General features: G+C 44.1%; 1 protein-coding gene across 2 annotated transcripts in view; it reads right to left on the reverse strand.

Moving 5' to 3' along the window:
• The window catches only part of Corin (corin, serine peptidase), a 218,938-nt gene that overhangs the window by 193,283 nt on the left and 1,061 nt on the right, over window positions 1-24,594 (reverse strand). The window lies entirely within an intron of this gene.

Genomic DNA, 24,594 nt, shown 5'->3' on the forward strand with positions numbered 1-24,594 from the left:
ACATATAGTCCAAGAGTCAGAGAATTTGGAGTGTCCAACTATTCCTAGCTAGAAGGTTACCCTAATTCTGTTAGCCATCTGGTGGATTTAGTTAAATTTTATTTTTGCTTCAATGTTTATTATAGAACCTAGCTATTGTTTTTTAAATGTTAATTAAAACACAATGAGAAGATGAGATAGTATTTAAAGTTATGGCAGAATGGAATGACTTGACCACAGAAGACTGGGTTCGATTACAATATTAATCACAGTTAAAAAAAATCTCCGAAATCGCCCGTGCGGTGGTGGTGGTGGCGGCGGCGGCGGCGGCGGCGGCGGCGGCGGCGGCGGCGGCGGCGGCGGCGGCGGCGGCGGCGCACGCCTTTAATCCCAGCACTCGGGAGGCAGAGGCAGGCGGATCTCTGTGAGTTCAAGGCCAGCCTGGGCTACCAAGTGAGCTCCAGGAAAGGCGCAAAGCTACACAGAGAAACCCTGTCTCGAAAAACCAAAAAAAAAAAAAAAAAAAATCTCCGAAATCAATGCTACTTTTGTTTGAGGGGAAGTTTAGTCCCTTAGTTCTTGAGATAGAAGACGAGGGATTGCAGATGCATTTGTGCTCTGCTGCTTTGGCAAAGCATGTGACAGGCTGCAGGGACAGTAGGTCACTCCTACTCCTGACGCTTCCACAGGACACAGAAGCTCGTGGAAACTCTGTGGGGATAGCATACTGTCACATTCACAGGCTCAACAGTGCAGACACTGGGCTCCCATGGGAAACTCAGGTTGGAACATTCTCCTGCCCAGACATCAGCCCCAAATGTGCCTTGAATTTTTTTCACTACTTAATAGAGATAGAGTCTCTTCAGTCCACCTGTAAGTAGTGTGCTCCAAGCATCACCAAGACAATTGCTTGCTACCCCAAATCTAAAATGTTGCCAGCATTAGATGCACGTCACTTTGTTCTCAATCAACCATGAAAGTGTCCCTCACAAGAATTAAAAGTAGATTTGCTGAATGAGAGATCAATAGTACTTCTCAACCCAACCATCTGTCAATCTTCCTCATTAGCTTCCACCCTCCTAGTAAACAAAAACGCATCCAAACCATCCATCAGTGAATTACACTGGACCCAAGTGTCTTTTGTTGTGATGTTTGTTTTGAATATCCCGGGAGGCACAGCGAAAGAGCATCTGGTTCTCAGTAAGTCTTTTCATCTGGTTCTCTGTCATTTAATTGAAGCATACGAGGTTCAAATAACTCACTGGCCTCTTGCAAAATGAAATTACTGAGTTCACACCAGAACACATGGTTCTGCAAGCCAACCCTGCCCACAGCTTCTCCTTTGAAAATTACAACAGCACCAGACAGTCCTCTCCCGAGACACATATTCACACCTCCAAGAATGGATGTTCAATCTAGAGACTAAATGCCTGGAGACGAGATAATAATTGTCCCATAATGCAGACAGTATGTCACATTCGTGTTCCTGCTTTCAAGGTGGCATTGTTCAGCTCAAGCCTGAGCTCTGAGAGAACAAATTGGAATGTTTCAGAGGCGACTTGTGCAATTGTCTGGACCACTAGAAGTCTATGTGACCTTATAAAGCCATCCCTTCACCCTAACCATATGCCTATATCTGCAAATTAGAAACCAAAAAAATCAAATGCCTTGATACCACGACAAATGTGCAAAAACTTAAATGAAATTAGTGGGAAAAAAGATGTTTTTTTCTTGCACATTTACAAAGTTTTGAGACCTGATTTCTCCCTGGTTCAAGCAGCTGGGAGGGCATCCTCTCCATTCAGTTCCCGGAGGAAGGTTATCATTTTTATTTTAGAGGCAACAAGATCATCTTTAAGTCCTGTGTTCTTCAGAGAAAGCTGGAAGGGGGCATATCTCTGTAATAGTCACAAACATACAACAAATTCCCCTTACTCTGAGAAGGAGGAGGACTAGGAAGATAAACACACACACACACACACACACACACACACACACACACACACACGCCCATCCTTCTTGGAGATGACTTTGCTCTCAATCTTAACTATTTCAAAGCTGTCGTTTCATGGAAAACACAACCTAGAGGGAATGCAAGTTCTCTTTGGAGGCAGCAGAACTCTTTCTGCCCCCACTGGAGCATCCTAAGGTCTGTTTCTTTTTTCTGTCCTTGTCTCTTTATTTTTGTGTATGCATTTTTAAAACAATGGAGGCGAGGAAAGAAAAAAAAAAGAAGGTTGCACTATTCATTCCTCGGGAAATTAAATATCTGACTTATTTATAAAAAAGTGCCTTAAATTTTGCATCCTGATTATGTTATTACACAGCTAAAAAAGCTGGGCATATCATAAAAGGAAGCAATCTCTTTTTCATATAGCCAAATGGAGACTGTGGAATTTGTACAAACTGAAGACTTAATTGACTTACAGATCCTCTATCAGTGAAAACCCTGTGACTTAAAGATTGAAGGAGATTGGCAACAGGAGTAGACGTCTGAAATATTGACTTTCTACAGCTGAAAATAATCAGGGAGAGCGTACACGACCAAATGGATTTTCTGCTCTACAACAACCCATTTCAAGCATTTTGAGGCAGAGCAAAGCATAAACAGATGTGGAGCGGTTAACCTCCTGACCCCACCTGCTGAAAGGGAGCCTGCCAGGCAAAAGCACAGAGGGGGTGGTATGTGTTAGATGAAGTGGCAGTTTCTTTCTGAATGCCTAGAGCAGAGAATGAATTCCAAACTTAACATGCGTTACATAGTTCACCATATATCGTGAATATGCTAGTTGGAAAATAAAGCAAAACTCTGTGTTGAAAGCCTCATAACAAATCATACCTCTGTCACATGTTGATATTAATGTGGCTTATTCCAGGAATGTTTAGTCAGAGCCTTTTCTATGCACAATATGATCCAGAGACACAAGGATGAGGAAGACACTGTCCCTACCCTCAGGCACGTTATAGCCTCCCTCCAAGGAAATAATATCGTCACTCCACTTAAACTTTGATACCCAGAGACAAGATAATGCAGGCAATTTAACAAAGAACTGCAACTAATCAGGAACACAGCATTTTGCACCAAGATAACCCTATTTCTTGACCATGCATTTCCAGGAATCCTAAGTTATGTGTGTGGTGACTGAAGGAGGGGTCTTTGTGGGAAGTAACATCACTGTCTTTTGAGCAGGTCAGTTTTTTCCCTGTGGACTCTTGTGCATTTCAAGATATTTGACATACCTGGGCATGACCTAATAAATGCTAGTAGGAATAAAAGTATACACATACACCACACACACACACACACACACACACACACACACACACACACACACAGAGTCTACATTACTTGTACACACACTCAAAGGTATCCACCTCCTTTAGCTAAAACCCACTTGAACCATTCCACAGCCCAGCCATGCCTCTCCTCGAATTAACTACCGTTGAAGTCTTCAGATAAGAACTGAGGGGTGTGTTTTCCCACAGGGAAACGGTACATTTAACTTCTGCCCCAGTTTGGTCTCTGCTGCTATATTAAAACACAATAACCAGAGGCATCTCAGTGAGGAAAGGGTTTATTTGCCATGCTTGTCCCAAATACAGTCCATCTCAAAGGGAAGTCAGGGCTGAAACCTGGGTTAGTCACTGAAGCGGAGGCCACTGAACATGGGTGCTTACTGGCTTACCCCCATGGCTTACCTAGAACCACCTACTCATGGTGGCTCTCCCCAGTATGTTGGGCTCTCCCACACCAATGTTTAATCAAGAAAATGGCCCCTGTTGGCCCGTCTTGTGGAAGCATTTTGTCAAATGAGGTTCCTTCTTCCCAGACGACCCTAGCTTGTGTCAAGTTGGCAAAAAGAAGAAAAGAAAAGGACTGGGTCCAAACATTGCTTAGATGTCGATTTCACAGGCTCATACCTTCCTGGTAAGAATTCACCAATCAGAAGGCTAACGAGAGATGAGAGTCATTTGAAAACGAAAGCTTTTGGTAGGCATATAATCCAATGACTTCGTGTTTCTCACTATGGGAGACCTCACAGAAGGAAGTCGGAAAGAGAAGGAAAGAGAAGAGGCGGCCAAGAAGGAAAGGAATGCAGCAAACAGTACAGGCCCTGCGTGAAATACAGTCAAGAAGAAACAAGCGAAGGAGAGGGCTGGAGCCCTGCAAGTGCCGCAGGCGGCGTCTCCGTAATGAGGAGTACAGATCCCAGTTTAAGGAAGCAGCCATCGAAGGTGCGAAGGCAGGAGCAAGGATCCACGTGGGATGTGGGGACAGACTCAGATTCCACCAAAATAGGGAAGGTGATGAGAGACGAGGAAACGATCTTGTGTACCCTATCAGCATGCAGGTTTTGTGGCATCCTCATCTAGAAGTACTCAGCAGAGGCGCTCAGCTTCTCTCCTGGTACCCACAGCTGTTTGTTCTTATCTCTCAGTTCTACTAGCCTGCTTCTTCCAAATTCTAGTCCCTTCTGACGCCTACCTGCTTCTTGCCCTTAGGATCTGTGAGGTACTAGGTCACCTACGTAAATCCTGTTCTCTGCTATAGCCAGTTCTAAGAAGGTTCTAAACTCACAATCAACAGAATCTTATCAAAGATGGAAAAACCCCTAATAACCTCCTAGGCAGTTGAAGGTAGCTTTGGTTGAAAGTGTTGCCACAACCCTGAAGCCAAGGTAAGCATCCTTCTCTCCCAGTGTTTAGGGTAATACACGAAAGAGCAGTCACTTCCCTCCTCTTTTCCAGAGTAACCACCACGATCTTGTCAATGACTATTCATGCCAGTGCAAATACATTCACAAGAAACGAGACATCTCTGGAAGCAAGAAAAGGAGACTGAAAGTCAGGGCAGGGTGTGAAGGTTGACGCTAACACGGTGCTGGAATCTAGAGGTAAAGGGAGGGAGGAGTTGGTGACACCACCTCAGGACCAGCTGGTTGCACCCTGGTTTTGAATGAGAGCAGAGGGACCCGAGGAAAGGTCTGGGCTAGTGGCTGGACCTGAGAGCCTTGGCCAAAGCCAGAATCTCCACACTGCTACACTCTCCATGAAAGACAGATTGGAAAGCTCTACTGAACAGCCCTCTAAAAGTGGTAAGTATGTGGAAATGTTTGAAAGACATGAGAGAGAGGAAGAAAAGGTGTGGATTTGGGCAGGAAGGGAGGTAGGGAGGAGCTCAGAGGAGTTAGAGGAGGGGAAACCTATACGTAATCAGAATATATTCTACAAAATAATATATTTTCAATTTAAAAATGGGGGAAAATGTAAAGATTAAAAAATATTTTTAAAAAAACATGGGAAATAAAAATGCCCAAGAATATCTATAAGGAAGCACCAGAAGCGAACTTATATTATGCTGCTATAGAATCCCCAAGATTTGAAATGCATGTAAAAAATAGATCACAATATTTACAATGTAGATAGAGATCATGCTATTTGGGAAAGTGGAGATTGCAGGTTCTCTTTGAAGATCAGTGACTTCACTAACCTGGGGAGTTGGCTAGGTTTCCAGTACAAGGGATGATTTCCCTCTTGTTGAGCAGGTCTTAAGTCTGAATAGAAAGCTAGTGGCCACTGCCAAGGTATGCATAGCACTGCTACACCCTTAGGGTCATAAGACTATGTTGGTTACTGTTGTGGTTCATAGATGTCATAGCTCAGTGGGAGTGTTGGTAGCTTCCCTCCTTAGGTTCTAAATATTTCTCCTTATACCTACTCATCTGTGTAGTCCTAACTCTGCATCAAAGAAAACTCTCTTTGCAACAGACAGAGACCAATACGATCACGATCAAATGAAGAGCTGTGGAGCCAAGTCCCTCACTTAAGACTCGGGGATCAATTCAGGGAAGAGGGAGCTGTGGAAGAGGAGGTAGAAATATTTTAAGAGCCAGAGGGAGTTTGCTGTGAGGTAATGTCAGAAGTTACACCTGTAAAATCTCAGCAACATGACTGCCTAAACATGAGCTAAGCAAAGACAAAAATAAGAGACATGCTAACATTGGGGAGGTCAGGAGGACTCAACCCTACATGAAGAACTACAGGCAACTAACGTACACTGAGAGAAGGAAAAATAGCTTCTCTGGGGAGGAGCACACCAATTGGTTAAACAATGCCAAATGGTCAGCTCTGAAAATATATGTACAAGCCAATGCTAGACAGACTGAACAGATTGTACTCACATATTTAGAAATGTGTGTGTGTGTGTGTGTGTGTGTGTGTGTGTGTGTGTGTGTGTAACAATTAATGAAAAAGGAGGCCATAAATTTGAAAGGGAGCAAAGAAGGGTACATGAGAAGGTTTGGAGGGAGAAAAGGGAAGGGAGAGATGATGTAAACATATTATGATCTCCAATAATTTAAAAAGAAATCATTTAAAAAGTAGATCCCAGACTGATGAAGACCTGTGGGGGCCCACAGAGGCTCCCTAGAAAGGCCTTACTCAAGGTCAGAAAGTCTGAGCTTGATTTACCCAGCAGGGCTGCATAATAGGATGATTTGGCCAAAGGCGTGCCTACCAGGTGTTTTGAAGGGTCTACATTTGGTTGTCCATTGTGCTTTGATCTTGAAAGGGGGAGGTCTTTTGCCTCTCCCCTTGCTAGTATATAAAAAGACCATTAGAAATAAACTCAAGGCTGCTGGGTATTGATCCAGGGCCCTTTGGAAACTATCTTGTGTCTCTGTGTTTTTCTATGCCTATATTTCTTCCTATTACTTCTCAGTTCCTCGCTCCCCTCTTTAAGGGACCATCCTTCAATAGGTCTGAACTGAACCCCAAGACTGCTGGGCCCCGACAAAGACCCCAAGGTGCCTGTCAGAAGCAAACCAAAGCCACTCCATGTGTCCATAAGAACCCTCTTCCCAAACACACAAAAATGAGCTCACAATAAAAGCACGAGAAAATGTCCTGTCAAACTGGACCAAGAGGCAGAGATTGCAAATGGACAAGCAAGTTCAAAGTCCCTGTCCTCAAGTGAGGCAGTGTGACTGGGAGAAAAACAGCCATCGATGACATAAATATCCATTTAATAGATGCTATGGAGATGAAGTACAAGGCCAAGTGTGATGGCCAGGCCTGTAATCCTACCACTCAGAAAGCTGAGGCAGGAGGATTGCCATGAGTTTGAGGACAGCCTAGCCTGGGACTGTGTCTCCAGAAGAAAAAAAAAAAGAAAGAAAAAACATGGAGTAAAAAATTTATAATGTGAGAAATGATTTGCAAAACTGACTTCTACTTTTTAATAAAATGCCAGTTCAACCAAAACAGGAAACCATCTAATATTCAAAATACTTTAATAACAAAGTATCAATGAATATTTCCTTATTGACACTTCCAAATGAATCTCAGGATTATTTCAGCCTAAACCAAATAATTGAACACACCAACTTCTTTCCACTGGTGGTTTTATTTTTAATATGTTAATTCAGGTTTATTATATAAACTGCAATAAACGTTTGACCTATATGGTCAGAATACCCAAAGTATAAAGAATTAAATAACAGTTGCTAAAACGGTAAGATGTTGGTGATGGAAAAAAAAGGATTCAAGTACATATCCCAGTGTTCCATCAATCATATTTTTCAATTTTGTTTCAACATTTTTTCACAGTTAGTAACTGTAACAATGAAACAACTTTCAAATAATTTATTTCACAACAAATATGTACCATTTTTCAACTGTCTCAATTTTATTACCCATGCTAACGTTGTCTGTATTTTAAGACAAAACCAAACATATAAATGATAAATGTTTAGAAATATGATTAATATGATGAATGTATCAAATTTGCTTATGCAAAGGCAAGCCCTCAGATCACAAGGCAGATTAAGTGAATCAAATTATTTTTCTTTTAATGTTTACTATTTGCTTTGATGTATCAACTTTTAAACTTTGGAGAAAATATACAATTAAAATTGTGAATTAATGACTGTAAATAATCTTATTTTCAACTAAAGCACTTTGAAAAATAGTCTTTCACAATTATCAAATCAGCTTGCCTATTACATTATGCTTAGTTGCCCACCAGAAAAGGATTTCCACAGCTATAAAGTTTGTCGTGTGTATACATAAGTTAACTTAAAAAAATTCATAAAAGCAAAAATTGTCTTTTCCTCCTTTTTAAAGAAATTGAAATACCTATACATTTAGGGAAAAGTTGTGAGGAAAAAAATATGAAAACATTCTTATCAGCCCTTGACACTGAACTGCTGACTAAATGTCTCTTTCTTTTGTAATTTACTAATGGATAGTTCCTACAACTATGAATCACCTCCAGGATGACCAAAATATGGCCAAAAAAAAATCAAGAAATTACCCCCATGCATGTCTGCCATCTAATCCGCAGGCCACATCCAGGATTCTCCAGTAACTCCAATAGTGCATCACAGACCCATAAGAGCAACTTTAGCATTATGGTATTACTTAGTTTTCATGTTTGGCTTGACTTTTCATTCTTGAGTCTCATTTCCATGACTTTAACAACTTCTGTAAACTTACTAGTCAATAATTCTTTAGAATTTTTCCCAGTTATAGTTTAATGTTAAATTCATATATCTCTAGAAAAATATCATAAAAGTGATATTACATTCCCATTGCATTTTATCTATCTGCTTGGTTCTTATTGATGATAACCATATCAACTATATGATAAGAGTGTGTAAACCAAGTCTCCCAATTTTAACATTATTCCTGCCTCCAGGTTAAATGAAAGACTTTTGCAGCAAGGTGCTTTGAACTTTGTTAATATCCTTTCCAATTTTTTTTTAATTTTTTAATTCTAAATCAGAGTGGATTCATTGTTTCCTGTTTCATTTAACATGAGGCCGAAAATGATTAATTTGTAGAGTGCTTGCCTAGCATGCACAAAGCCCATGTTCAATCCCCAGCACTGACTAAACCCCACGTGATGGTGTACACATGGAATCCCAGAATTTGGGAGATGGAAGTAGGAGAATTAGAAGTTCAAGATCACCTTTAGTTACATAGTAGCTCATGGGATACATGAAACCCTGTCTCAAAATAAAACAACAAACAACTCCTACACACACACACACACACACACACACACACACACACGAGCTCGCGCAGCAAATCCATTTCAATCAATTCTTTGTGATATGGTAATATCATTATTCCTTTCCATGTTCAACCTGCCATCTCTTCTGCCACTGGGAACCCATTCAAGCTTGCCTCTATGTCCTTCTGACATGACCACATCATTCCTGACCACATCATTTCAGAAGTGCTTCCTGCTTTTCTGCAAGCAAAGGTTTTGGAGTCTTTGCCTCAATTTGTCCTTTCTTCATGGAACATGGTTCCTGTTTAAGCAAATTCATATCTTAGAAACAAGATCTGAATGTACCATTGGACTCACAGGGTATTCCCTTGTGTCTTGAAGTATCCTGCTTGCCATTTTCTCTCAGTACATTGAATGAGAGTTGAAATATTCATATAGGATATGCCCTCCACATGTACACATGCTGTACAAATGTATACATACTACAAATGTAGCATGCTATACACATACATATACACATTATATATACATATACATACATATATGGTTTAAATATAAAATGCTCACCCCATCCCCAGACTAGGCTGAAGACTAGATCCAAAGCTCAAGGTACTATTTTGCCAGGGTTTGAAACCTTAGGAGATGGGTCCTAGATGGAGGATGTAGGTCACTGGAGTCAAGCCTTTGAAGGTTATACCTGGTCCTCAGTCCCTTAGTCTGTGTTCTATCATGAGGAAACGATCCTCCTCTACCTCACAAGCAATCACCACTATGATGCTCTGTTGAAGCTCTTGAGGCCAAGTTACCGTGGACCACACCCTCTGAAGTCAGGGGCCAAAATACATCTTTCCTCCTTTTACCTGTTCTCTTGGGCATATGAGGCATGGCCACACAGAGCAACTAATATGATTTACTCTAAGTTTGCTTATATTTCTCTTCACATTCCCTGATATCTTCATTTCTAATCCTGTGGTACAAAGTTCTAGGTCTCGTGTTATGCCGCCAAAGTTTTAACTCTTTTCTCCCGCCAAGTGAGATCTGGATGGTCCCTGTGTTTAATTATTTGGTTAACCCTCCGGTCGGTTCCTAACCTGTCTTGCTCTTCCCTATCTTCCAGATGATGGATGCCGTGTGAATTCTTTCCAAGTGCCCACCTGCTGCTTGATGTCCCCACACGTACACGTTTCCCTTATCCTGCTAATTGATCATCTTACACCAACCAACACCCATCTACCCACATCGTCCTTACTCTATGGAGTTACCGTCCTGCCATGACAGTGATGCTCCACGGGGTCTGGACTTCAACCTCTATCCTTCGGCACCTTCTATCTCATCTTGCTCTGCTCACCAAATTCAGAAATAATTAGTTGACCAATGGGCGAGGAATAGGAAAATACCATGAAAATATTGAAATCCATGGAAAGCAATCCATGTTACACCTTTCTCTTCAAAGACTACACAAAAGAGAAATAAAACGACAAGAACCACATCTGCCATGTTTCCGGGGTGCTTCGAGTTCGAAGGGGTGTGCCTTTGTGTGTGTTGTGTGTCTGATGGTTTACACCACTGGGACCAGGACCACGGCAGATGTTCAGCATTCAGTGATTCCTATTGGCGTGGACACGCACACTCTGGAGAGGGTCAAAGTGGAAGACTGCGATTTCAAATCATGTTTCAAAACTCCCTTTGTACCTTCCCATCCTCTGTCTTCCTCTCTTTGTATTCTTCGGGGTCTCTTATTCTTATCCACTTGTTAGCTACCCCAAAGCACAGCTGTGAGTCATGCCTGTACAATGCCAGCAGCACAATGCAGGAACCAAGTAAATAAACTTACAAATTAAAATGTAAAAGTAAGACGTTTCGACTTCCCTCCTGCTTCTCGGTGGCCCCTCCCCCAATAGCGACCCTGAAGCGATCCTTCTCTGCACGCACTATGCTGAGTTGTCAGGAAAGGCTGAAAGCAAAGGTGTCTAAGCCCAGATTGGGGTCAGAGGAAGGCAGTGGAGCTGTAGGTGGAAGACTGACACCCCACGTAGTTTCCTCATCTCTGTTTCCAAACACAGACACAGAGTTTACGCCTCTAGGACATTGACTAAGCACACACCTGCATGAACTGTGGCTATAACCTTTGTATTAGCAATCTGAGAGCAAAACCAAAAGAAATTTCTTCTCACTCATCAAATTTTCCTGGGTGAATTTTTTTCCTCATTCTTTTTCTTTTTCTTTTTTCTTTTTGTAGCAACTTCAGCATATGATTTTTTTCCCCCTTTTAAAACTCCAAAACAGTGAGGCAGTGGCGGCGCACGCCTTTAATCCCAGCACTCGGGAGGCAGAGGCAGTTAGAACTCTGAGTTCCAGGCCAGTCTGGTCTGTAGTCCAAGTTCCAGGACAGCCAGAGCAACAGAGAGAAATCCTGTCTCAAAAAAAAAAAAAAAAAAATCTCTTTGGTACATCTGAATTTCTGGTAATATTATTCGTGCTTTCTGGGGTCATTATTAAGGAAAGTGACGGTTGGGTAAACACAAGCCCTGCAGGACTAAGACAGCTAATAAATGATGAAAACCACTATCACACAAGAAGTTTATTCTGTATGAACATGCTGGACAAAGGGATGATTCTCATCCAGGACAGGATAAAACAGAACGTCAAAAGATTCCAATATTGTGTGTTGGAAAAAGCCGATTTGGACATAACTTTAGTGTTTCTCTGTGCATTTTAGAAACATACGTGAAAAGGACAACGAACTTTCTAAGGGAAAGATGTCTTTTTTTAAAAAAATGAAATGAAGGGGCTAGAAAGATGGCTCAGGAGTTAAGAGCATTGGCTGTTCTTCCAAAGGACCTGGGTTCAATCCCCAGCACCCACATGGCAGCTCACAATTGTCTGTAACTCCAGTTCCAGGGGATCTGACACCCTCACACCAATGCACGTGAAATAAAATCAAATGAATTATTTTTAAAAATGAAATGAAATAAACGAGGTGACTGGCACGTCCCTGCAACCCCAGCACTTGGGAAGGTGGAGCAGGTGGATCTGGAGTTGAGGGCCAGCCTAGGCTACTTGGTGACACCCTATCTCAAAAAACAAGCAAGCAGCCCATCCAGCCAGCCGTAAATAGATACATGCTTACTTTTTAATGAAAAACATTTTTAAATAGCCCATACATTTCATTTTCTTCCACTGGAAGGCTGCGTCCCCAGGAGAGGTCTTTCTTTCCTTTTTAATTTATCCGTGTGGGATTGGAGTGGACTTTCTACAGGCTGAGCAAGATCTCTCCCACTTCATCACACTGCCAGCCCTAAAAGAGGCCATTTCTTCCCTGGGGGCGGGGGAATAACGGGAGGGGCGTCTGATTAATCTCCTTTCCTTTTAAACAGCTTGGGAAGCTCAGTTTCAGTGTAGCACAGAAGGCAGGATAAGAGACACCAGGGCCGTATCCATCAAGGCGAGGATGGGACCACAAACGCCAGGCCGAGAAAGCAAGGGAGCCTCTGCTGCTAGGCAGAGAAAGTGGACGCAGTGGCCAGCCGTCCCGCCATTATGCCTTGAATGGCTCCTCCCACCCCACCCCACCCCACCCTCTCCCTGGCACAGATTACCCCGAGTGGGCAGCTGGGTGTGAGAGCTTTTTGCAGGGGCCTCCCCGGAACTATTTTTAACCCGGTACTCTCTGCTTATAGACTTTCCACTGGGGTAGCCCCGTGTCCGGGAAACGCACTCCAGCTGGGAAATCCGAGAACTCAGCCGGCCTGTGGCAAAAGAGGTATTTTTAGCTGAAACGTGGGGAACTCGGGGTTTTCGTCTATTTTGGACCTTAGAGTGGGAGACACAGAACAGAAGAAAGCTACAGGCCCAGCAGCCAAGCCCTAAGTTCCCTAGTGACAGTTGAGATCGCCGGTGGGAGGATTATGTGACTGGGCAGAAAGGCCATTCTGGATCTTCCTCAACAAATGTGTCTCCCTCAGCATACAGGTGTCACCCCAAGCTCCTCCTGAAGGTCAGGTGTCCATCAGTAGCACCCGGGACTTGATGGACTATGGATTTTGAGCCTTGTCCTAGACAAGAAACTTGACAGAGGGTCCAATGGCCCCTGGGAGGTGAGGCCGGCCAGGTGATCGCCTACTGGCTTTAGTTTGAGACGGTCACTAACATTGATAGACTTACACTCTGAACCTACCACTTCACACAGCAGTACTTTTTTTTTTTTTTTTTTTTTTTTTTTTTTTTTTTTTTTTTAGTGGACTTTAGTTTTAAAAATACTTTTCAGGGAAATGGCTCAGTGAGTAAAATGCCCTCCAGGCAAGCATGAGGACCTGAGTTTGAACCCCCAGAACCTCTGTAAAAGCTGGGGGTCATAGTATGTGTCTGTAACTCCAGCGCTGTGGGTGAGGTCGGGAGCATCTAGAGTCAGAGCAATAAAGTTGACTTGTGGCCGCCTCATGAACTCATGCATGCATGCACACACACAAACCCCTACACACACTCCCCAACATACACGTATACACACTCGCATTATCACACACATGTACCACACTCGTAAAGTGCACACACAATCAATTAAAGAAAAGACTCTCTAGCTTTATCTCCCAAATTAAGCAAATAGTCAAGAGAGCTGGTAGCTTTTTCCAACTTCCTTTTTTTTTCTGCTATATACTGTAACCCACTATAAAAAACCTTTCTTCCCTGTTTAAGTCAGTTAAGATATCAACTGAGTTTTGCCATCAAAGTCCGCAATTGAATCCATGGAAGAGCAAACTCCAGCCAGGGTGGGCGGGGCAGTAACAGGCAGGCATCCCAGCTCTGGATAGCTGAATCCAAGCCAAGATGAAGCAGTTCAGAAGAACACATTCAGAGATGACCTGAGGAGGATGCTCGCAGTAATGTATTAGTGATGTATGCACTTCCTACTCCATGATTACAAATTACCATGAGCTGCATGGGTTACAGCAATGTTCTCTTTTTCAGGAGACAGGATCCTGAAATCAGTCTCATTGGACTAAAACAAGACATCCTCCAGGCTGCTTCCACTGATGATACTGAGGGCAAACTACTACCTGTCTTTTCAAGCTGTGATGGCAGCCTGCGTTCCGCAGCTTGTGGCCCCTTCTTGCCCCTTTAAAGCACAACTTCCCCACCTACATCTGTAATCACATCACTGTCTCGAAACCCTGACCGGAGGCCTCCTTCTCAGAGGAGTGTTATAATTACATTTCCCACACCCGCAGATAAGCCAGGATGGGCTGAGTTCCTTGTCCTGCAAGGTGCAATTTGCAGACTCTTAACTATGCATCAACAGCCGCTCGTTAGCTCTGCATGACTCAAGGAGATATACACTAGCCATGAGCACGGACCACTTGGAATGTTTCTTATTTGAATTTACACTAGATAGCAGAGTTGTCAAGCATAAGGATTTGTTACAAGAAAAATGTGGTAAGCTATTTAATAACTACATTTGATACACGTTTAAAAACTATAAAATGATGGATATTTTGAATCCTAGCAAATAATCACTAAAATTCAGTTCATCTGGTTCCGTTGCAAGTGCACCAAGAGACAGTATCTGTGGCTACCGCATTTCTATTGGACCGAGCCCACATTAACTTCTGATTGCATCTGCTTTTGTGTTGCTCGTGGGAGAGACTTGACTTTGAAGAGCAACATTTCTTCTTTTAATCTTCTCTGGGAGAACAAGTAACTCCCCAGAACCCTTCTTTCACATCAAGAGGGATGTGGTTTTGGGACACAGGCAGCAAAGTGTGCCACTTGGCAACAGTAACAGCAAGGAAAAAGCTACACCAGCCCATCAGCTCTCGGGAAGGCCCCCTTCCCAAATCCTCTCTGCAGGCCCGTGAGAGAAGTATTGTTCTCAGGCAAAGGAACTCTTAGAGGGACCCCAGCCAGCAGATGATGAGGGAGAAAAATGTCACAGCTCTCTATGATCCTTGTACCCAGGGCTGCCTAGAAGGGCGGATGTCCCGGCTCAGGCTAACTGATACAGCTAACGAGGCTCCTTCGACTTACCAAATTGTTTTTTCCCCAACCTTCCTAAATTCCAGAGATCCCCAGAATTCTCCCTCATTACCTGATAATTTGGCTCCTTTGCTATTCTGAACCGATTTTGTCGCTTCTTTCCCTATTTCGTAACTTTAAAAGCACAGCTATTCAAGGAGGAACATTTTCTCTGAGGCCAAGTTCTTCTTCAATGGTTCCCCGGAGCTCACGTATCTCCTGACTTGATGCTGGGCCATGTGGTGGAAGACAGTAACTGCCCCTCGACCTTCCTCCCTCCCACCAGCCCAAGCTTCACACCCAGGCACAGTTTCAGTTCTGACCTACAGCCAAAGCAGGGACCCCAGGGCTGAGATGGTCTAAACGGCCTGCCAAGTTTTCTCTGATTGGGTTGCCCTGGGTGCTGAACGGGCAATTTTGCCTTTGGCTGAGGTTCAGGGTAATAAGCCCTAGAAAACATTCACTGAGAGGAAACTCAAGCTGAGGTCTGTGCGGGTGCATCGTGTCTGGGCAGCCCTCCTGTGGGCACTCCCTAGTCCCCTTCCCACAGAGTTCCTGAATCCTCCCTCGGAATTTCCTGAGGGACAGCAGGGATAAGGACCCCTCTTGTTCTAATGAAGTGATTCTGGATTCCTGATGGGCCCCTAAAATAGCTCCAGGATGGGGCTGACTGCCAGAAAGACCAGACCTTGACTGGAAACTGGTGATTTTCAGTCCCCTTCCCCAAAGCAGGGCGCTGGAATTTCAATTAACGACCAGTTGTACCTGTTGAATGAAACCTCCGCAGAAGCCCCTGGGCGCTGGGATTTGGAGAGTTTCTGAGTTGTTTAGCCAATGCATCCACATGTCAGAGGGGTACACCCAAACCCTACTGTACCTCTTCTCCTGGTTGTTCATTTATGGCCTTCATCATAAATTTTTTTTAAGCAGGGTATCTTCCTGAGCTCAGTGAGCCATTCTACCAAATCATCACACTGGCGTGTGGGTGTGGGGTGGCTATGGCTTACAGCTCATCAGTCAGAAGTCAGGTGGCTGGGGACCGGCTACCAGCATCTCTGAAGGCAGTGTTGAAGGACAAGCCCTTTAGCTCCAGGTAAACTGTCAGACTTGAGTTGAATTGTTGGCACTGAGTTAGTGTCAGGGAGTCGGAGAAGTGGCATTTTAAAAAAGCCCATGAATCTGGTGTCAGGAGGAAAGAGCATGCCAGCTCATCGACTGTCACAAAGGCCAAACGGGGAGAGGACAGTATATGGCACAGGGCCCTGCCCTTTTTCCACCAGCACATCAAAGATGCAGCACAGAAAATGGGACCTGGTTTACACTCGCAAAGTCTCATGGCTTCCTAGCATCCATTTAGTGCTGAACTCCCATTTCTGATCTCACTTGACTTGGACAAAAATGTCTTAAAAGTAAGAGAACCATTAAGTAAACCATTGCCATGTTGACTTCCAAGCCACGCAGGCATCCTGCCTACCTGTAGGCTGAGGCTCTGAACTAGACAGAGGTGACAGTCCTATCCTATCAAAATAAGCCTTGAAACCCTCCGCAAAGCCCTGCCCTGGAGAGCGATATCCTGTCAGTCACTGGATTCCACATGTTCTCCAGGGGTGGAGTACGGCTCCTCAGTGGAGTGCCTAATTAGCTCATTGGCACCAGCTAAGAGGACAGAAGAGCACACACATCCTCAACACAGGACCATACTGGGAACTGTCAGAACAGGGCACAAAAGGCACCAGGGTTATATAAAGCAGATTGCTCTGTCATCTCGTGTTCACCGAGGTCACTGGGTGGATTCACCTGACACAGAAGCTTCACCCAGTTCTCTCTTCCCTGCACTCCTGTTGCCATTGGTTGCTTAGTTTAAAGCTTCCCAAGTGCATGCAACTCTTGCTCATCAGTAGATCCCTAAGTGTCTAATTCCATGCCTGGCATATAAGGTCTTGTCAACTGGATAAGAGAATCTGTTCCTCTCCAGGCCAAGCTGTGCCCACAAATTCTTCAAAGACCTAGCACCTAGCTGCCAGCCCCTAGGGAGCTGTGTTGCCCTGGCTGGAGAAAGTCACACTAAACTCTTCACAAAGAGATCTCTCACCATTTAGGAGGCCATGGAGGCCCCAAGCAAGAGTTCCAGGTATTGTGAGATCCGGCATAGTGGTACATGCCAGTAATCCTAGTACTTGGGAAGTAGGCAGGAGGATCAGGAATTCAAGGCCAGATTCAGCTATATATGGAGTTTGAGTCCAGCCTACGCTACATGAGACTCTGTTTCAGAAAAACAAAAGCAAAACAGAAGCCTCCTGATGTTATCTACTCTGATAGGCTGCAGGGGCACTCTACCTAGTTAAATGTAGAGTTTAACTCTGTAGTTTCAGAGAGATCTATGTTCCACAATGGCAGAAGGATTTTTCTTTAAAGCACCCCTGTCCGGTCCCCACCCCACCCCACCCCCTTGCCCAGCCACTGGAAACAGAAATAATTCTTCAAATGCGGTGGCCTAAAGGGTCCCTGAGCTGAGCAAGTGTATGGGTGCTGCCATAATGGCCTTTACAGACCGCCCCTTTATGTTTCAGCCCCTCTTCTAAGTCAGCCTGGTGGCTCTCTCTTTCCTTCTCCTTAGGCTTCACCAGGGGCTTTTTTTATAGCATCAGTACCACTACTGAACGGTGACACAGGTCACCTGCAGGGCCTCTCTAGACCCTTCCACCAGCCTCATCAGGAATGGGCATGCGGTTGTCACCACCCGTTCTGACAAGCTGGACATAAAGAAGTGTCCCACAGGAGAGCTGACGGGGCAACGGCCTACAGGATGAGAGAAAGACAAAGTTGACAGGCACTGGACAGTCTTCAGCAGAGCTCAGCACATGCTAAGAGCGAGACAGAGGAGCCCGTGCCCCAAGGCATCATGGTTCTATTTTCATGAAGACTAGAGAAAATCTTGAGATTTTTCTGACAACCTGAAGAAGGGCTGTCAGTCCTGCCCTTCAATGCTCAGAGCTCCCCACCCAGGTAGAAATCTCGCATTTGCAGAGCATCATCTCCCAACCACACAGGGACGGTGTGTCTTCAAGAATAATAAACTTAAGTGCATTATTTATTCTAAAGTTCCCAATCTTCCTAATACTTCCACCCTATAATACAGTCCCTCATGTTGTGGTGACCTGCAATCATAAAATCACTTAGTTGCTAATTCATGACTGTAACTTTGTGTGGTTGATATATTATACACCCCAATAAACTTATCTGGAGGTCGGAGAACAGAACAGCCACAATATTAAACATAGAAGTCAGGCAGTGTGGTAGCACATGCCTTTAATCCTAGCATTCCAGAGGCAGAGATCCCTCTGAATCTCTGTGAGTTCAAAGCCACACTGGAAACAGCCAGGCATGGTGACTCACGTCTTTAATCCCAGGAAGTGATGGCAGGGAGCAAAAAGGTATTTAAGGCGTGAGGACCAGGAACTAGAGCCTGGTTAAGCTTTTAGGCTTTTAGCAGCAGTTCAGCTGAAATTCATTCCAGATGAGGACTCAGAAGCTTCCAGTTTGAGGAAACAGGATTGGCTAAGAGGTTGGCAAGGTGAAGTTAGCTGTTTCTCTGATCTTCCAGCGTTCACCCCAATACCTGGCCCCGGGTTTGTTTTTATTAATAAGACCTTCTAACAATTCGTGTTCCAACTTTGCTACTGTTGTGAATCGTGACGTAAATGTCTGATATGTGGCCCCCATGTTGAGAACCACTGCTCTAAAAGCATATTTGCCGAAAGAAAACAAACTTTTAGCAAGTAGGGAATGGAAGCACATTAAAGGCAACACACTGAGCTGGGGTGAGTGGCCAATCCAACGTGACAGGCGTCCTGAAGACAACAGAAGAGACGTGAAGAGCAGGGCATGTGACAGTGGAGGCAGAGACTGGGGTGACAGAGCTACAAGCCAAGGATCAGTGAGGAGTGTTCATCTACAAGCTAGGAATACTAAGGGAAGGATCCACCCACAAACGCTTCAAAGGGACCACGACCCTGTCAATACCTTGATATCAAGTGTGTGGCCCCGCAAACTGTGAGCACGTACTTTTCTGTAGTTTCCATTTTATCGTAACAGTCATTGAAAACTGACTGACATATCACCTCTCTGTTTTCACTAGGTCCAAATTTACCTCAGCCACTCACAGTTAACTACTAGGCACCCACTGTATACCAGGCATTCATCTAACAATAAGGAAAGACGCTGAAACAGCTCTGCCCTTGAAGGCTTACATTCTAGTACAGGAGACAATAATAAACTATCCAAAGAAAAAAGGAGTAAAATGCACAGTTTGTCAAATGATGCTACATCCTGGAAGGGCCCAACAGAGTGAGTGGGGTACCATTCTCAACCTCCACAAACCAAGCGCCCTCAGTGGATGCTGTGCCAAACATCACACTCGATATTCGAGTGCCTTGATTCTCACAAAAACTGGTGCACCGAGTAAGGGAATATTGGGTGGGGAAAGAGCCCTTCTGGTGAAGTCTGTTCCAAAGCCAGCAATGTCTCAGTCTTGACTGTCACCATCAATGGAGAAAACGATCTATGAGCAAAGAGAGGCCAAAAAGCAAGTTCCAAAGGAGCTGGTGACTAGGATGCACGTGCTGCCTTATTTATAGCCGTCAACAAATGCTGAAGCTATATAAAAGACTTCAAAACCCCGGAAGTGATTCTGCTGCACAAAATCATACAGAGAAGGGAGCAGCAGACGGTGCTAGGCAGGACTTTTCACTCCCCTAGGAAAGAAAGAGGGAAGAAGGCCCCTTCTCTAATGAAGATGATGAAGAGGGCCCTCCAGTATTGCTGCCCAAGCAGTAGTCAGAGTCACGGGGGGTTACTGAGCTCAGGACACATGCTAGTGAGAGTGGAAACCTGAGTCTCTGTAATGGATTAATTTGCACTGAAGCAATTTAAGCAGCTAGTATAATATTATAAACCTGAAGTAATCAAAGCAATCTAGTTCTAACATAAAAACAGACCAGTGGGTCAATGGAAAAGAACAGAGCCTAGAAGCAAACCCGGACATACATGGTCTTTGACACAGGAGGGGAAAGAGAGTCTCCCCAACTGAGTCCCCACATACAGAAGAGAAAACCTGGACCTTTATCTCACACCATTCAGAAAAAGAAATAAAAATAGATTAAAGGCATAAAGACCTCAAACCATAAAACTACTGGAGGAAATGAGAAACATTTCTCCTCACAGGATGCTTGGATAATTTGTCTGTGAAACCAAGTACAGGTAACAAGGCAATAATGAATAGTCAGGATTTTGACAGAGTATGCATGCAGAGTTTCTGCACTGAAAGGGAAATGATCAGGAAAGTAAGACATCAACTGTGTGATGGATAAAATATTTACAAATCAAATATCTTATGAATCTTGGCTACCTTTGCAGGGGACTCCTATAACTCAATGGCAAACGTGAATAAATAAATAATGCACAATTTTAAAAATAAGTAAAAGATTCATACATTTTCCCAATGAAATCACACAATGGCCATTGGGTACATGAAAGTTGTTCAGCTTCTCTAGTTAGAGGCAAATCAAAACCACAGTAAGATGGTATCTCATGCTGGCTACACTGTCCACTATCCCAAAACAAGAGAATAAAAGGGATTAGACACCAAGAGATATAATGGGAAAGAATAAAAGTTGGTGTAGCCATTATAGGAAACAGTGTGAAAGAACAATATGAAAGTTCACTATAAAATTAAAAAGAGAGATACTTTATGGTCCATCAACCCTACTCTAACTACAAAATAAATAAATAAATAATAAATATTCCCGAAGGAGTTGAAAACTGGCTCTTGAGGAAAAGCTGTTCATCGTGGTCTTGATTCATCATGTGTTCAGGATGTGGAAGAGCTGAAAGGCCTAATGGTGGAAGAGTGGATGATGAGAAGTGTTTGTACACACAATGGAATATTAGTCGGCCATAAAAAGAAGAAAATCCACTGGGTGGTGGTGGTGGCGGCGGCAGCAACAGCAGCGCATGCCTTTAATCCCAGCACTCGGGAGGCAGAGGCAGGCGGATCTCTGTGAGTTCGAGGCCAGCCTGGTCTGCAAAGTGAGTTCCAGGAAAGGCACAAAACTACACAGAGAAACCCTGTCTCGAAAAACCATAAATAAATAAATAAATAAATAAATAAATAAATAAAACGAATGAATGAATGGATAGATAGATAGATAAAAAGTAGATAGATAGATAGATAGATAGATAGATAGATAGATAGATAGATAGATAGATAGATAGATAAGAAAATTCTCCTATTTGTATCATAATGAATGAATCTGGGGATGTTACACTGAATGAGCCAGACTCAGACATCAAAATCCTACATAATCCCACTTATCTGAGGAGCCTAAGAGTCAAATTCATAGAAGGAAAGAGCAGGGCCAGGTGGGAGTGAGTGGAGACAGGGGAAGTATTCAGAAACGGCATAAAATCAAAGTACCGCAAGATGGGCTAAGGCAGGCCTGGAGATCTATCCTTAGAGTTACAATACTAAATTATACATTTGAATTAACTTTTGCTAATAATAAGAATAGAGCTCCTGTTAAATATTCTTATAGCAAAATGATAAAAGCAATAATTAAGAGAGCAGGAGGCATTAGATACATTCAAGGAATTAATTGTGGCAGTGGCTTCAAAGTCATAATCTTATTTCAAAGTCTAGTTGTATATATGCAATATTTTTGAACATCAAGACCTCCGTGAGAGATTTTTTTACATTTTATTTTTTTATTATTAAGAAATTTTCTATTCATTTTACATACTAACCACAGATCCCCTTCCCCTCCCCCTCCCACCACCCAACCTTCTCCCCCTCCCCAACCCACACCCCATTCCCACCTCCTCCAAGGCAAGGCTTCCCATGGGGAGTCAGCAGAGCCTGATACACTCAATTGGGGCAGATCCAAGCCCCTCCCCCTGTACCAAGGCTGTGTAAGGTGTCCCACAGATATTCTTAAATATTTAATGAGACTTTACAGAATACACTGACTATTACATAGAGTTACTTGTAATAAGCATTTCCTTCATTACATGGTGTCCTTTAATGTGGAAACAACACCATCCCTACTTTCTGATGGAGGAAACAGCCTTGGCAAGACCTGACCAATGGGATGGCTGCTTTTCAAAACTAACTAGAACTGGAGATCTGACACCAAGACCCGGAGTCTTCCTCCTGAGCCTTGCTCCCGATGGCATATTTCATTCAATAGTTCCTCCATTCGCCATCAGAGAAAGGATGGGAGGAGTGGAAATTGAAATTTGGAGGGGCAAGCAGAGCAAATCTGGGTTTACCTGACCTCTTAGTGGGGACCTAGAACTTCAGTCACTGTCCTTAAGCCAATCAGTAGTGTTTTCCATGTGGCTGGGCAAAATGCATGGGGCAAATAGGGCATGAATGCAGACTTGTTGATTATCTTATTAAGGCAAAGATGACGATGGATTGAGTAATCCTGCCTGTCTTGGACCTTCTCAGCACACAGCTGGTGGTCCAGCTCTTCCTTGTCCCTGGGGAGCTCCCATGACACCACTGGGAGGGAGGGATCTTTGTGTTGGAGGACACTAAGGTAAGGGAAAGAGGACAGAAGTAATGGAGCAGCATTCCCAGCGTGGAAATCTCACAATGAGGGGTGGAGAGAGGAGACAGTGACTCTCCTCCCTCTCTGGAGATACTGCCCTCCCATTCTTTCTCTCCCCCACCCCTCCACAGTGAAAGGTGTCACTCGGTCTTGGTGGCACTTGCTGGCTCTGCTGCCTTGGAGTGACCCCTCCACTGTCAGGCAGAGACATGGAGCAAGCCTCAGAGGCTGATTTTATTAAAGGCTGAGACGCCTCGTTGAATCCTGAGGCTATCTAACAGATAACCAAAAAACTACTTTTTTAAATCTTCACTTTGCATCCCCTTTTGCCTTCACCTTCGGGTCTGCTTCCTGCTTAGCTCTGCACACAGGCATGCAATTATTTCAGGAATGTCTATCTGCAAATGGTCACACGAGGGTGATGAGCTCTAAATAAACCCGAGTCTCCGATTCCCCTTCAAGCCCGAAGCACAAGACAGCTTTGTGAGGACATGTGGCCACTGTCTGCCACCAGCTTTTATGATACCTGTTCCAGATGCCCCCAGAGCGGTACCTCAAAATTCACAGTGCTTGGTTGCACTGTAACCTTCCAGGAACAGTGAGTCTTACAGGGAGAGCAGCCCATGGTGAGACTCAGGAGCAATTGCCACAGAGGAGGGGTCCCCCGACTGGAGCCTTCCAGACTCGAACTGAGATGATAACCACCCAGAGTACAGGGAGCTAACTGCATTTGTATGGATTCTTGCCCCTGTTTAATCCTGAAATTATGCAGTACAACCCCAATAGCCCCCTTTTCTTTCCAACAAGGCAGATACAAGAACCCTGGTGCTCATTCTGCTATCGCCGAGATTTCTGCAACATTAAGGGGCTGGTTTACGGTGGAATCGATTCTGTCTCTTTAAAAAAATTCCTTGTTCTTGGAAATCTACTTGAAGAGATTACTGAAGCATTTCTTCGTCCCTTGCCTTATCTCACTGGAAGAACAACTTAGACTTTTCTTTGTATTGTAACCCTATATCCCACAGAGAACTTTCTGAAATGGGCCCCCCTCCCTACAAAAGCTTCACAGCTTCCTGAGGTTTGGGTTACTCCATGTTCCACACACTCAAAAGATACTTCATACAATGAAAACACTTGGTGTCCTCCTGGGAAAAAATCTGCAGGTCTTAACTGCTCCACTGATCAGGCATTTTTCGACCCCAGAATCCTGGTTTTAGAAACTGATTTTGAGCAATCTCATACAAGACTAGTGGGTATCAGGAAGCCAGAGAATGTTTGGCGGCACTGTGACTGATGTATACACCCCAAAAGCCTAGTTTGTTGTTTGTTTGGGGAATTTGCCAAAGTCAATGTTTGCCGCACTTCTAACTTCAACTCTGCCAAAATTGTGTCCTTGAACAATCAGCAGTGGTTCCTGGCTTGGCTCCCTTTCTGGTGGCACTCTTGCAGACTTCCGAGTCCGTCAGTAGAGTCCTTCAAATCTTAAAAATGGAATAACTATAAAGCACAGACATGGACGTAGAGAACCATAGAACCTTGTACTGTAAACCTTGTTCTGTAAACCTTGTACCGTAAACCTTGCAGTGCCTTGTTCTGGGACGTTTCAGTGGGAGGGAATTGCTGGGACAGCTTATGCCCCAACTCGGTCCCCCAAATGGGAAGCCACACACAGAGCGCCCACACTGCCATCCTCCGGCCTCCAGAATGCTCACATGGAAGTCCAGGACTGAGTTCTCGCAGGACTCCACAGGACACCTAACCAGCCCTCTCCCTCCGGGCTGACATTGACTGGTCCTGTCTACCTCTGTGCAGCTCCCCCCCCCCCCCCCCGGACGGGAACCAGCAGATTCCAGGACCCTAATGAGCCGCAGCCAAGGGTGACTGCAACCTAGACTTGGTTACCCGAGGCTCGGGTCAGGTGAACCCTCTGGAGTGTACTTTCCTTTCTCTGGAGAGCGCGGCAGCAAGGGCACCCCTTCC

Source organism: Peromyscus maniculatus, chromosome 10, assembly GCF_049852395.1.
Source record: "Peromyscus maniculatus bairdii isolate BWxNUB_F1_BW_parent chromosome 10, HU_Pman_BW_mat_3.1, whole genome shotgun sequence".
NCBI lineage: Eukaryota > Metazoa > Chordata > Mammalia > Rodentia > Cricetidae > Peromyscus > Peromyscus maniculatus.